This window comes from Gopherus flavomarginatus, chromosome 4, assembly GCF_025201925.1.
Source record: "Gopherus flavomarginatus isolate rGopFla2 chromosome 4, rGopFla2.mat.asm, whole genome shotgun sequence".
NCBI classification, from domain to species: Eukaryota; Metazoa; Chordata; order Testudines; family Testudinidae; genus Gopherus; species Gopherus flavomarginatus.
The window spans coordinates 55,815,956-55,831,592 of record NC_066620.1 but is presented as its reverse complement, the minus strand read 5'-3'; the positions used below and the strand labels follow the sequence as shown (position 1 = coordinate 55,831,592).

Genomic DNA, 15,637 nt, shown 5'->3' with positions numbered 1-15,637 from the left:
TTCCTGTAGATCACTGTCTTGGTGCAACTGCTCCTACAGGAGCAGATAGATGCAAACTGCATCCCTATTCCATTGTATTTATAGGGTGAACCAAGCCTAATAGGAACACTGAGGTTGGGGGAGACGGATAGCTCAGTGGTTTGAGCATTGGCCTGCTAAAAAGACAGTTACTCACCTTTGTAACTGTTCTTCGAGATATGTTGCTCATATCTATTCCAATTAGGTGTGCGCGCGCCGCATGCGTGATCATTGGAAGATTTTTACCCTAGCCAACACTTGGTGGGTAGGCTGAGGTGTCCCCAGGAGTGGCACTCTTATGCCCCTGCAGACCCAGCGCCCCCGAGTTCCTTCTTGCCGGCTACTCCAACAGAGGGGAAGGAGGGCTGGTTTGGAATGGATACGAGCAACACATCTTGAAGAACAGTTACAAAGATGAGTAACCATCTTTTCTTCTTCAAGTGCTTGCTCATATCCATTTCAATTAGGTGACTCCCAAGCCTTACCTAGGCGGTGGGGTCGGAGTGAGATGTCACGGACTGAAGGACCACAGAACCAAATGCAGCATCACCCCTGGACTGCTGCACTATCACATAGTGGGAAGCAAAGGTATGTACTGATGACCAAGTTGCTTCCCTACAGATCTTCTATATGGGCACATGAGCCGGGAGGTGGAGGACGAAGCTTGAGACCTAGTAGAGTGGGCAGTAAGGTGCGTAGTTGGGACACCATCCAAGTCATAGCACGCACGGATGCATGATGTAATCCAGGATGAGATGCGCTGTGTGGAGACCTGGAGGCCCTTCATCCAGTCTGCCACTGCTATGAACAGCTGGGTTGTCATCCTAAAGAATTTCATTCATTCGATGTAAAAGGCAAGGGCCCTGCAAACATCTAGGGAATGCAGCTGTTGCTCTCGTCGAGAGGCGTGCGGCTTCGGAAAGAAGACCGGAAGGAAGAGGTCTTGGTTGTCATGGAAGGCAGACACCACCTTAGGAAGGAAGTTGGGGTGTGGTCACAGCTGTACCTTGTCCTTATGAAACACTGTATACAGTGGGTCAGAAGTGAGGGCTCGAAGCTCCGACACACATCTCGCCGAGGTGATAGCGACAAGGAAAGCTGTTTTCCAGGAAAGATACAGAAGTGAGCTAGGACCATTTGAGGTCCCACGTAGGGGCTGGATGCCGAATTTGCAGGTACAGATGTTCCAATCCCTTGAGGAATCTGCTGACCATGGGACTGGAGAAAACCAAGCGCTCGTTTTCACCCAGGTGGAAGGCCGAAATTGTTGCTAGGTGTACTCTGATGAATGAAACTGCTAGGCCTTGTTGTTTCAAGGACAAGAGATAATCTAGGATGGTAGCGTCTGCATCTCCTGTAGAAGGAGTTGCTCGTGAGAGGGGTCCCTGAAGAGGAACGGGGAGGGACAAAACAAATTGAAGTCAGTATCCACTTTCCACCGTGCATAGGACCCAGCAGTCTGACGACGGGACCATGCAGGGAGGAAACAGGAGACGTGGTTGGTGAAAAGTGGGGAAGGATCCTGCTAAGAGACTGGTGCTCCACCCTTGGGCACACCTTCAAAAGTTTTGTTTGGGCCCCGCCGATGGTTTGGGGGACTGGCTCGTTCTGGCCCGTCTGAGGACCAGATTGCCTCCTCCTACCACCGCGGCCGCGTCTTCTAGAAAAGTCCTGTCTCAACCGGAGATTAGGGTAGGTGCACTGCAGTTGGGGTCGAAAGGGCCTACATTGTGTCACCGGGGTATCCATGCCCAATGAGCACATGATGGCCTGATTATCCTTCAGACTCTGGAGTCTGGAGTCTGTTTTGTCTGAAAATAGCCCCTGGTCATCAAAGGACAGGTCCTGAATTGTTTGTTGCAGCTCCTGTGGAAGACTGCACACCTGCAGCCATGAGACACGGCGCATGGCTACGCCCGAGGCTAGAGTCTTAACCTTCGAGTCTGCTGCATCTATCGAAGCCTGCAAGGATGTCCTGGCTATTTTCTTGCCCTCCTCTAGCAAGGTCCAAATCTTTCCCTCTCATTAACGGACTGTACAACAAGGGAGCAGGGTTAGGGATGAATGTACACGTACTCAGTCTTTGGAGGGGACCAAGTACTTCCTCTCCACCCCCTTGGCAAAGGAAAGAATAGACGACGGAGACTGCCAGATTGTATTGGCATTAGCCTGAATGGTCCTAATAAACGGCAAGGCTATACACGTGGGGGCACTGGCAGATAAAATGTCTACCACCGCATCCTCAATCTCCTCCACCTCCTCCACCTGGAGGTTCATATTTTGTGCCACTCTACAAAGCAAGTCTTGGTGTGCATGGTGGTCTATAAGTGGTGGGCCAGAGGAGGATGTGCCCGCCACCACCTTGTCAGGGGAGGATGAGGAGGATACACCCAGGACTAATGAGTCCTAGGGCAAGTCCTGCTGGGGGGGGCATGAGGGGGTCCAGCTGCCTTAAGTCATCCATGCTAGGGGCATGGCCTGAGTTGAAGGTAGGGCCGTCACCTCCAAGCCCCCTGGGGGGTGGGGGGGACTGACAGTGGCCTCCAGGACCCAAGATTCTGAGTGGGCAGAACGAGAAGCTCCCAATGGGACACCTTGGGCCTGATGGTATACCCAAGGGGTCCAAAAGGACCATTGTGGGGGACCCTGAGCAGGATCCTGCCTCTCGTCGTGCCATTGGCTAGCTCTGTCCCCATCTTGGTCATGGACACGGTAGCCACTCTCCACTTGGGACCTTGAGTTGGGGTGGGAAGGCCAAGGTGGAGCCAATCGCTCATGCTGGGTTGCGCTGTCATGCGTTGTTGGCTCGCACCGCGGGGAAGAAGATCAGTGCCGTGGTCTCGAACAGAATCTGGACCGGGACCGATAGTCATTTTGGTGCTGGGAGGTAGATCTGAACCTCAATGAAGATCTACAGACGGAGCAGCGCCGGGAACGACTCCAAGGAGACCGGCGCCAGGAGCTGGACCGGTACTGACTGTATCGGAAAGGAGATCTTCTTGAGGTGGTGTGGCGCCGCAAATACAACCGGCGCCAAGATGGTGATTGGTGCTGGGACTGCGAGTGGTGCCATGGAGGAGACCAGTGCCTGGATCGGGACTGGGACCTGGACTGGGACCAAGATCGGCGCCGACCCTTCTCACTCTGTGATGGAGGGCGCATCATGGAGGGCTTCCCTATCGATGGAACAGCCCGCACCAGCTGTACCAAAGTTTGTGACGGTCCCGGCTTGGTGAGCGCAATCAGGTCGCGAGCAGTAGAGAAAGTCTCCGGGGTGGAAGGCAGGCCGAGCTCGACCACGGTGAGCACTGGGGAGCTTTTGTGCACCGGACTCAACGGCTCTTGCGGCGCCGGTATCAACAGTGCTAGAGTTGGAGCCTTCACAGGATGGTCCGGCATGGGACGCTGCTCCAAGGGGGGCACAGGCGGTGCCGGCAACTGTACAGGAGCAGCACGTTGTTTGTGCTGCTTCTTGGCTTCCAGAGACAGCAAGCAGTGCCACGCTGGTAAAGGTGCCAGAGATGTCCAGTGCCGGGAGTCTTTGCCGGTGCCGGGTCGATTCGGTGCGAGAGGTGCACTTCGGACAGAAGGCGCCGGGTCTTGGCGCAGGGCAGAGGGCATTGGGCTAAGTGCCACTTCCACGAGGAGCTGCTTCAAACGAAAGTCCCGCTCCTTTTTTGTCCGATGTGTGAATGCCTTACAAATGCAGCACTTATCTGACTGATGGGATTCCCCCAGGCACTACAGACAGGAGTTGTGGGGGTCTCCCACAGGCATCAGCTTAAGACAGGCCGAGCAGGGCTTGAAACCCAGAGACCTAGGCATGGGCCCAGTACGGGGAGGAGGAGGGAGAAGCCCCTTACCTCCAATTACTATATACACTAACTACAAAAACTATTAACTACAACTAGAAACTACTAACAAACAACTATCTACAGGTATAAATGAGCAAAGAGCTAGGGAAGTGGAGATCAGCTCCACAGTTCCAACAACCGTCACGGGCAGTAAGAAGGAACTGAGGGGGCATTGGGTCAGCAGGGGCATACATCCGGCACCATAAGGGCGCCACTCCAGGGGGCGCCTCAGCCGACCCACCGAGTGTTGCTAAGGTAAAAATCTTCCAACGATCATGCACGTGGTGCGCACACACCTAATTGGAATCGATATGAGCAAGCACTTGAAGAACCACCCAGGGTTGTGAATTCAATCCTTGAGGGGGCCAGTTGGGATTTGGGGCAAAAAAATCTGTCTGGGGATTGGTCCTGCTTTGAGCCGTGGTTGGACTAGATGACCTCCTGAGGTCCCTTTCAACCCTGTGATTCTATGATCTGTTAAGATAAGAAGCTGCCCCATACAGATTTTATATAATGGGAAACTGAGACACAGAGAGGTTAAGTGATTAGCCAAAGCCACACAGCTGGTTAGTGACAAAGACAAGATTAGAACTCAGGATTTCATAGCTTTCATTACAGCATGCTACCTCAGTGCCCTAAACAACAATACTGACACTAACCAGTCCAGGATTATCCCCAGATTTTGTAGGCATAGGACACATCCAATTCTGACCTCACCTGTGATTGGGCCTCCCGGTTTCTGCAAACTGACAACAGACCCTGCCTACCTGCCAAGCAAAAACTGCTACTGGTACAAGCCAGCCAATATACAAGAACAACAACAGAATAAGGATGAAACAAATAGGAAGACCTCACTGCCATGGACTCCTTGGTAGATTGTGATGCTGGATCCAATGTATGTAAAAGTAACTGTACTTTGAGATGTGTGTTCTACAGATGCTGCACATAAGGTGCAGAGCCACCTTTAATTGAAATTTTTTTGCTAGCAGTGTAGACATGGTACACATGTGCTCTAGCTGTCCTTGTGCCCTGTACAAAGGGTATACAGGGCACTGTGGGATCAACTGCCACTCCACTTCATTTGCTACTGTGGAATTCTTCAAATATTAAGGACTTTGAAGCAGAGGGGAAAGATGGTGGGTAGTGGAGCACCCACACGGACACATCTCAAAGAATTCCAATTACCATACATTTCAAGAAACCTTCCTTGCTTTGTTGAGTGAATAGTCCCAAACGAGTATTCCACTTCAGGTGATTCCCAAGTAGCAATTCTCTTATGAGGATGGAGGCTTCAGAGTCTTTTTTTTTTTTTTTTTACTTACAGGAGATTGAAGCACAGCCAAAACAAGAGAGGCATCAACTCAAGAAGTTTGAACAAGGGCATAATGTCTAGTAAACACTGCATAGAGCCCAACATAGCTGTTTTACAAATATCAAGGACATTCGCTAACCACCCTTGTAGAATGAACTTAATATTTGTAGGTGGCTTTATTTTCAAGGTTTCGTAACAGCTTTGCATACATGTCACAATCAGACAAGAAACTTTGAGATGTAATTGGGCAGCCTCTCAGTCCTTCTCCAAACAAGACGAAGTCTTAGAGAGGCTCAGAAAAGTTTAGTTCTTTGTTGGTAAAAAGTGAGAGCTGTCCACATATAATACATTCAATCTGGGCCTTCCCAGAATTCCCAGAAGGTTTAGGATAGAACTCCAGTAAATGAATTTCCTGATTAATATGTACATTTGTGACCACTGTGGGAATAAACCAAGAGCGAAGATGAAATGTTATCTTGTCCCCATGAAACACAACATAAGGCTGGAAGGGGGTTGAGGGGGAGTCTGCTAGAAGAGCTCCCAACTCCCCAACCCTCTGGGCTGAAATTATAACCACTGGGAAAGACACTTTAATTGATAAGTGTAAGAAGGACCAATTGACTAAACATTTCAATGGAAGTCTCATTAAAGCTGACAGAACCAAATTAAGGTCTTCAATCTGTGGAAGTAATCTAATAGGGAGGTAATGGTATACTAGCTTTTTGAGAAATCTAACTCTCTTACGGTGAGCGAAAACATAACACACCACCATGAAATGAAAGGCACTGATGGCCTCTAACTGAACTATTATTTAACTCAACAAAATCCCACATCCTTCTAATATCAGTCAATAACTAACATCTGAGGTAATGGAGAAACTCTGGGAGACTGATCTCTTTCCTCACCTCAAACTTCGCATTTAGTCCATTTACCAATATAAGTTTTTCAAGTTGACCACTTCCTGCTGTTCAACAAAATATTATGAAGATTCTTTAAATATTTCTCCTCAAAGTGTGAGACTCATCTAAGAACCACACCACCAGGTGCAAGAACACCAGACTGGGATGGGAAAATCTGTTCTTAGTTCTAGTGTAGCAGGTTGGACCTCAGGGGGAGCTAATCACTGGAGTGGTTGAAAGATGGACTAAATCTGGGAACCAGCTTTGTTAGGACAATTCTGGAACTATGACTTAACTTGCTTTATATTTTTTTAGCACCTTCTGAATTAAGGGAATAGCAGAAAGGCACAAAAAAAACGGTTACTCACCTTTGTAACTGTTGTTCTTTGAGATGTGTTGCTCATATCCATTACAGTTAGGTGTGCGCGCGCCGCGTGCATGTTCGTCAGAGAAACTTTTACCCTAGCAACACTCGGTGGGTCGGCTAGGCGCCCCCTGGAGTGGCGCCGCTATGGCGCCGGATATATACCCCAGCCGACCCAGCCACCCTTGAGTTCCTTCTTGCCAGCAACTCCGACAGTGGGGAAGGAGGGTGGGTTTGGAATGGATATGAGCAACACATCTCGAACAACAATAGTTACAAAGATGAGTAACCGTTCTTTCTTCTTCAAGTGATTGCTCATATGCATTTCAGTTAGGTGATTCCCAAGCCTTACCTAGGCGGTGGGGTCGGAGTGAGATGTGGCAGTATGCAGAACCACTGCGCCAAAGGCTGCATCATCTCTAGATTCCTGGATCAGCTTGTAGTGCGAAGTGAAGGTGTGGACCGATGACCAGGTCGCTGCACGGCATATCTCCTGGATAGGCACGCGTGCCAGGAAGGAGGCTGATGAGGCTTGAGCTCTACTAGAGTGCGCTGTGAGGTGGCCCAAAGGGACATGAGCTAGGTCACAGCATGTGCGGATGCATGTAGTCACCCAAGAGGAGATTCTCTGGGAGGAGACTGGCAGACCTTTCATCCGTTCCGTGACCGCCACGAACAGTTGGGGGGACTTTCGGAATGGCTTTGTTCGCTCAATATAGAAAGCGAGTGCCCTGCGTATATCTAAGGAGTGTAGCTGCTGCTCCCACCGAGAAGAGTGGGGCTTTGGAAAGAAGACCGGGAGGAAGATGTCCTGGTTGGTATGGAAGGCAGACACAACCTTAGGGAGGAACGCCGGATGGGGGCACAGTTGTACCTTGTCTTTATGAAAAACAGTGTAGGGTGGGTCCACCGTGAGTGCCCTCAGCTCGGAGACCCGCCTGGCCGATGTAATGGCCACCAGGAAGACTGTTTTCTATGACAGGTACAGGAGCGAGCAAGTCGCTAGCGGCTCAAATGGTGGGAGCATGAGTCTGTTTAGGACCAAATTGAGATCCCAGGTAGGGGCAGGGCGATGTACGGGGGGATAGAGACGCTCTAGGCCCTTAATGAACCGAGAGACCAAGGGGTGGGAGAACACGGAGTGGTCACCCTCACCTGTCCGGAAGGTGGATATAGCCGCTAAGTGCACCATCAGAGAGGATGTCGCCAGGCCCTGTTGCTTAAGGTACCAGAGGTAGTCTAGAACCGTGGGAATCGAGGCCTCTGAAGGAGTAACACCTTGAGTTGCGCACCAGCAAGAGAAGCGTTTCCACTTTGCCAAATAAGTGGAGCGGGTGGAAGGCTTCCTGCTGCTGAGGAGAATATGCTGAACCGGAGCGGAACAGCGCAACTCCGCTGTGTTTAGCCATGCAGGAGCCAAGCCGTGAGGTGGAGGGCTCGCAGGTCTGGGTAACAAAGCCTGCCATGGTCTTGTGCGATCAGGTCTGGGAGGAGAGGGAGGGGAACTGGGGTGTCCATGGACAGATCTAGCAGGGTGGTGTGCCAGTGCTGTCTGGGCCACGCAGGCGCAATCAGGATCAGATGCGCTTTGTCCCTGAGGAGCTTTAACAGGACCTTGTGCACCAGGGGAAATGGAGGGAAGGCATACAACAGGTGGTGCCACCATGACAGGAGGAATGCGTCTGTGATCGACCCCGGAGAGAGACTCTGAAAGGAGCAGAACTCCTGGCACTTCCTGTTCGAGCAGGAGGCGAACAGGTCTATGTGGGGAAATCTCCACCTCCGGAAGATCGAATGGATGACATCCGGTCTTATTGACCACTCATGACATAGAAAGGACCGGCTGAGCCAATCTGCCAGAGCGTTCCGGACTCCCGGAAGAAAGGACGCCACTAGGTCTATCGAGTGGGCTATACAGAAGTCCCAGAGTCGAATGGCCTCCTGACACAGGGGAGACGAGCGGGTCCCCCCTTGTTTGTTGATGTAGTACATGGCCGTTGCGTTGTCCGTGAATACCGAAACACAACGGCCGTGAAGATGTTGCTGGAACGCCTGGCACGCAAGGCGGACTGCTCTCAACTCCCAGACGTTTATATGGAGTGTTAGCTCCTGGGGCGACCAAAGGCCCTGAGTACGCAGGTGACCTAGATGGGCCCCCCAACCGAGGGATGACGCATCCGTCGTTAAGGTCATCGATGGCGGCTGTGGATGAAACGGCATCCCTGTGCATACCAGGGATGGAGCTAGCCAACAATCGAGGGAGTGGAGGGGGCTGGGGGAACTGTCTATAGGGTCCCTGCCCGGGCGGAAGACTGAACGGAGCCACGTTTGGAAGGGTCTCATGCGGAGTCTGGCATACTTGGTCACATAAGTACATGTGGCCATATGCCCCAGGAGGCCGAGGCAGGTGCGAGCTGAGGTGATTGGGGAGGCCTGTAAACCTCGTATTATCGTTGAGTCTTGGAAGCGGGGCTGAGGCAAGTAAGCCTTGGCTTGAGTGGAGTCCAGCGTTGCCCCTATGCCCAAGTGTTATAATTGTATGGGCTCAGGAGAGCCTGTTGGTTGGCCACTCGGAGCTGTAGGGCCCCCGCTGAATACACCTTCTGACCCAGGAGATCCATCCGTCTGGCCTCTTTGGACTTCGAGGCCGGTGCCTGCTGGCCATGTTGCTCCCTTTCGTTGACCGACTGGACAACTAAGGAGGAGGGAGGAGGATGAACGTACAAGTACTCATACCCCCAAGAGAGTACCATGTACTTTCTCTCAACTCCCTTTGCGTCAGTGGAATGGAGGCTGGAGACTGCCAGGGGGTGTCGGCAGTGGCCTGGATAGTTTTGATGAATGGCAATGCGACCCGAGTGGGAGCATCAGCGGTGAGGATGCTCACTATGGGGTCCTCGACTTCCGGAACCTCCTCGACTGGGAGGTTGATATTGAGGGCCACCCTGAGAAGGAGGTCCTGATGGGCCCTGAGGTCTATCGGCGGGGGCTCTGATGACGAGGTCCCTGCCAAAGCCTCATCTGGTGAAGAGGAGGAGGATACCCCGGGAATGAGAGGGTCCTGGACAGCCTCCTGCTCTTGGGACGGTTCCTGTTCCAGCTGCCCCGGGGAGTCTGGAGGATGTGTCGCGTGCTCTTCCGACTCAACCGCGGGGGGGTGGGAAATGGTGGCCTCTGGTACCCGATGTTCTGAGGCAGCAGAGCGGGTCTGGACCGGGGGGCACCCTGGGCTTGGTGGTACGCCCAGGGTGTCCAGAAGGACCACTGTTGAGATCCTACGTCCTGCGGCCAAGAGTCCTGGAAAACCCCCGTAGATAGGTCCGTATCCCGGTCCCTATCGTAATAGCTGTCTGCCTGGGAGGATACGGACGTGTGTCTGGATGGCCATGGTGGAGCAGAAAAGCCTGGAGCTGAAGTCCCGACTGATCTCGCACCTCTCGATCGTGGGGACCGGTGCCGGTACACCGAGCGGTACTGAGGGCGAGACCAGGACCTGCAACCGGATCGGTGCCAGGAGGTTGACCGGGATCTCGAGTCTCTATGCCCTGACCTGCTCCGGGAGGTACGGTGTCTGGGACGGTGCCGGGAACTGGAGCAGTACCGCGAGTAGCGGGATGGGGAGCGAGAATCCGACCGGTGCCGAGAGTCCGACCGGTGCCGTGGCGAGGAATGGTGCCGGGACCGAGAGTGACGCCGGGAGCGGGAGCGACGTATCGACTCAGCGCGCCTGCGGGATCGCGATCGTGAGCAGTGCCGGTCCACTGCGCAGACCGATGGCGGTCTGGTCAGGGTTGGCTTGCCCATGGACTGCAATACCCGCACCAGCGGTGCCGGGGGTAGGGGCGGTGCCGCCTCAGTGATGGCGATCAAGTCCCTCGCCGCGGAGAAATTCTCCGGGGTAGATGTCAACGTGAGCTCTACCACAGCCGGTGCCGGGGAGCTGTCAGGTGCCAGACTCAACGGCCCTCGTGGGGCTGGAGTCGACGGTACCGGTTTCGGATGTGCCGCGGCAGGTATTGGTGCCGGGCGGTCAGATCTAGGTGCAGTCTCTGGCTGCAACGCTGGTGTTGCCATCTGACCTTTCGCTGTCTTTGACCTCGGGGAGAGGGAGCGGCGCGGAGTCGATTTCAGTGCCGGCGGTGGCCGGTGCCGGGAGTCCTTAGATGTACCGGCGACGCCCAGTGCCGTAGGGGTGCCTCTGCTCACCGACAGACTCATGCTCGGTGCCGAGGACGGTGTCAGGGCCGCTTCCATTAGGAGCTGCTTCAACCTAATGTCCCGCTCCTTTTTAGTTCTAGGCTTAAAAGCCTTGCAAATTGGGCACTTAGCTGATAAGTGTGATTCCCCTAGGCACTTCAAACAGGAGTCACGGGGATCTCCTGTTGGCATCGGCCTATGACAGGCCGAGCACTGCTTGAAACCCGGTGAGCCAGGCATGAGCTCCGGCACCAGGTGCAGGGCAGGGGTTACCCCCTGAACTCCACAACACTTACTAACTAACAACTATAACTATGAACTATAACTGAATCTAACGAACTATATATATACAATAACAGTTAACTACACTATGAATATAACTAGAAAAGACTACGAGTAGCTAGGGAAGGTGGAGGTCAGCTAAGCCACACTCCACTGTTCCAACAACCGACACGGGCGGTAAGAAGGAACTGAAGGGTGGCTGGGTCGGCTGGGGTATATATCCGGCGCCATAGCGGCGCCACTCCAGGAGGTGCCCAGCCAACCCACCGAGTGTTGCTAGGGTAAAAGTTTCTCCGACGAACGTGCACGTGGTGCACACACACCTAACTGGAACGCATATGAGCAATCACTCGAAGAACAGTATTTTCAAAACACAGAATCTGAAACACGTTCTCTGGTGATCAGTGACCTAGACTTCCCTGGAACAAAATTCCTTGCACTTTTGTTGACCTGGGTGGTGAAGAGGTCTATCTCTGGGAAACTTCACTCATGGAATATTGATTGAAGCACTTTTCCATTAATTTTCCATTTGCTATCTACTGAGAAATGTCTGCTTAATCTGTCCATCATTGTGTTCTGTAGTCCTGGTAAGTGCACCTCTGTTATGCTGGTGATATTTCATGAACCAGCTCCACAAAAGCATCACTTCTTTGCATAAGCAAAATGATCATGTACCCCCTTGTTAAATTTATGTAGCACTTAATGGTAGGAGGTGTAAGCATGCATTTCTTACTGTCCTCAGTTGCAATATATTGATATGTAGGGTAGATTTTTGAGCACTCTAGCTGCCCTGCACCACCACGTTCATCCAGATGTATCCCCCATGCAATTAGTGATGTTTAAGACATTATCTTCTTTGACAGAATAGGTGGGGTAATCCCTATACATCCTCATACAACCTGTGGTGAGGTCCTTCCACCAAGTGATAATAGTACTGTTTGTGGAATTGAAACTGGTATGTGCAATTAATATTTGTTGGGGATATGAACTTTCCGGAGCCAGGCCCGAAAACAGTGGAGATGAAGTTTGGCATGTAATTTTCCTCCTGCTCATGTCCCCCATTTACCTTATCTCCATAGAGCACGGGGGAGACATGACAGGGCTCAGGACAGACGGAGCTTGCTGGCAGCAGGAGCTGTCTCAACTTGCTGATCTACTTTAAAAGGCATGTACTTAGACTGGGGTCAGCATACTTAAAGGGGCAACGCGCATCTCTCTCTCTCACACACACAGAGGTGAGAGTCTCTGTCTGCCATGCTGTTTCCCCTCCCTCCATTTGTGCTGCCTTGTAGAGTGTGAGGCTACATTAACAACATGTTAACTCCTGAGGGCTCAGCTGTTCTAGTTCATCATTTAGCAGTAAGGCATTCCCTGGGAAATATCCCATCCCCTGACTTCACCACGCTTCACAATCATCATTGCTGTGTACAGTATTAAATTATTTGTTCAAAACTTATACTGTGTATATATATATTTATAAAAAACAATTTCCCAGGAACCTAAGCCCCCCTATTTACATTAATTCTTATGGGGAAATTGGATTCGCTTAGCATCGTTTCGCCTGAAGTCGCATTTTTCAGGAACATAACTACAACGTTAAGCAAGGAGTTACTGTATAACTACGTCACTCAGGAGTGTGGAAAATCCACACCCCTGAGCAACGTAGTTATACTGGCCTAACTCCCACTGTAGACAGTGCTAAATCAATGGGAGGGTTTCTCTGGTCAACATAGCTACTGCCTCTCAGGGAGGTGGCGTACCTACACCAATGAAAGAAGTTCTTCCTTTGTTATAGATAGCATCCTCACTAAGCACTACAGCGGTGCCACTGCAGTGCTGGAAGTGTAGACAAGCCCTCAGAGTACCCTGTGAACAACCTGGGTGCTGATGAAAGTCCAAATGGGAACACTATGTACTGGTAATGATCTTAATCTATTGTGAATTTTAGCAGATGTGTGTGAGCCATATGTATGGCTGTATGAAAATGCACATCCTTGAGGCAGGGGCTGCAAAGTGCAAGCCAGTCTCCTGGATCATATGTCCATCTTGAACTTTGAATGCTGGATGAAGGTGTTTAATCTGCTTAGGTCTAGAATGGGTCTCTATCCCCTCTTCTTCTGGGAGATTAGGAAGTAACTTGAGTAGACCTCTCTGCCAATGTAACTGAGAGGTCTTGCTTACATGAAAATCCACTTCTTTTCTTAAAAGACATGGGAAGGTCCCTGAAAAAGAATGGGACAGGGATAACTTTCAAGTGGATTGCGTGTCCAGAGATTACCACTTCTAAAATCCACTTTTTGGATGTTATGAAGTCCCAAAATTTCCAGAAAAGAGAAAGGTGACTTTTGAATAGAGGGTTAGGCAAAGAAGGATGACTCATTAGATCTAAAATGACAAGTGGTTAGCAGCTCTCAGCCTTCAGAGCAAAACCGCTGTTTCCGAGATGTGGATGGTTGCATGTTCCTATTGTTGCTAAAGGAAGGCCTCTTCTGAAACTTTCCCTTCTTTCTGGGAGGTTCAGATAGTTTTTACTGGTAAGACATTTGCACAGTACACTGTCTTTGTGAAAACTGCGCCTATATTTTCTCTTATTGACAGGTGTGTAAATCCCTAGGGAATGTAAGGTTGCCCTGGAGTCCTTCAGTGAATGGAATGAAGCCTCTGTTTTATCACTGAATAAAGCTCATCCACTGTGCTCTGGGCCTTTTTAGGAATTCCAGACCCTTGTAGTCATGATGCTCTATGTATCACTATAGCTGCAGCCACAGTGTGTGTTGCCAGTGACATCAAAGCAGCCTGAAGTGAATATCTGGCTACTGTCTGACCTTCAGCTTTCAAGGACTGAAACTGAATCTTCTGATCTTGTGGCAGAAACTTACTAAATATAACTTTCATATTTTATTATAACTGTACTTTGCCATCAATGCTTGGAAATTCATTATTCTAAACTGAAGTGTGGCACACTAATAATTTTTTCTTCCAAATAAATTCTAATATTTTTGGTCCTTGTCAGGCAGGGTTGATCTACAACCATGCTTTGACCTTTCATTAACAATGTCTACTACTAAAAGAGTTATGAACTGGAAGGGAAAACAGGAACTCTGGGTCTTTGGGAGATAAATAATATTTGTAGTCAATTCTCTCATGTGTAGCTGGAATGGTGGGTGACACATCCAAACACTTTTCGCTGGCTCAAATAAAGCTTTGTTGATTGGAAGCACCTCCCATTGGAAGATGACTGAAGTATACCCAATAATTTGAGTTGAGATTCTTGAATTGCCTTTAAAGAAATTTGTAAAGCATCAGCAATTCTTTTCATCAGTTCTTGAAACAGTTTAAAATCATCCGCACAAAACGGAGGTGAAGGGATGACAGCCTCATCCTGTAAGGTTGATGTGATGTTTTGAGACAGAGGTGATTCACCCCCTAGCTGTTGCACTTCCTGACATTATATGTCTTCATTCTGAACAGAGTGAATAGGAAGAGGCTGTGACAACATTGGTTGTCTTCCATGAATCTTCTCATTGGAATGCTTTTGCACCGTCACATATCTATCCCCAAAAGGTTCCCACATGTTCCAAAAAGGCCATTGTGATGCCCCACATGCGAGAGAGGGAGGGCTCCAGGGAGGATGGTACCATGGCATATGAGAGTGATAATGTGGATTTTCATCCCAATTAGGTATTGAATAAACCCTTTCAGAGACAATCCCTGTAGAAGGAGACCCATAAGAAGAAGTGGATGAACTGGGCACACACTGGTGAGAATCTTAGGCAAAATCTTCTAAATCAATGGCTCCTTAGAAAGAGATTTGTTCTTCTCTAAAAGTCTATCCTAACCACACAAACTAATATAACTATGTATATATAAACACTACAACTAACTGAGAAGCTAGCTATGCAGACACCACAGCATTCCATTACATGCCACATATGGTTGAGAAGGAATTGCAGCTGTGGTTGGTGCCGTACTGCCCTATGTATCTTAAGTATAGGGCAGGGGTAGGCGACCTATGGCACGGGTACCAAAGGCAGCATATGAGCTGATTTTCAGTGGCACTTACACTACTTGGGTCCTGGCCACTGGCCCGGGGGACTCTGCATTTTAATTTAATTTTAAATGAAACTTCTTGAACATTTTAAAAACCTTATTTACTTTACATACAACAATAGTTTAGTTATATATTATAGACTTATAGAAAGAGACCTTCTAAAAACATTAAAATGTATTACTGGCACGCGAAACCTTATATTACAGTGAATAAATGAAGACTCGGCACACCACTTCCGAAAGGTTGCCGACCCCTGGTATAGGGCATGAGGATAGCTAGGGTGTACTTATGGATCAACCAGAGATTGATAGCAAGAAATATAATCAAAGGCACATGGGCTGTACACGCACCTGAAGTAGACAACCCATAGGAACTCTCTAGAAGAAGAAAATTTGTATTATTTTTTATATGTCATCCAGATCAGTTCTATATACCGTACTATAAATAAGCAATGTCCTGAAACCATCCAATATAAGAAATAAGCTGGTTTATGATATAGAAATCCAATGGGCTGCCAAAGGGCACATTTGACAGCCTACTCTAAACTTCAGTAGTGTATACAAGTCTCAATACAAAATTTATGCGTGGAATCAACGTTTAAAAAAAAAAAAGTTGGACCACCACCACCAATGCTATTCTCCCCACATCCTTTTTCTCTCT

General features: G+C 49.7%; 1 protein-coding gene across 1 annotated transcript in view; it reads right to left on the bottom strand.

Annotated features, from left to right (window-relative positions):
- DNAH14 (dynein axonemal heavy chain 14) overlaps positions 1–15,637 on the bottom strand; it is a 490,898-nt gene that overhangs the window by 369,246 nt on the left and 106,015 nt on the right. The gene's annotated exons all lie outside the window — the stretch shown is intronic.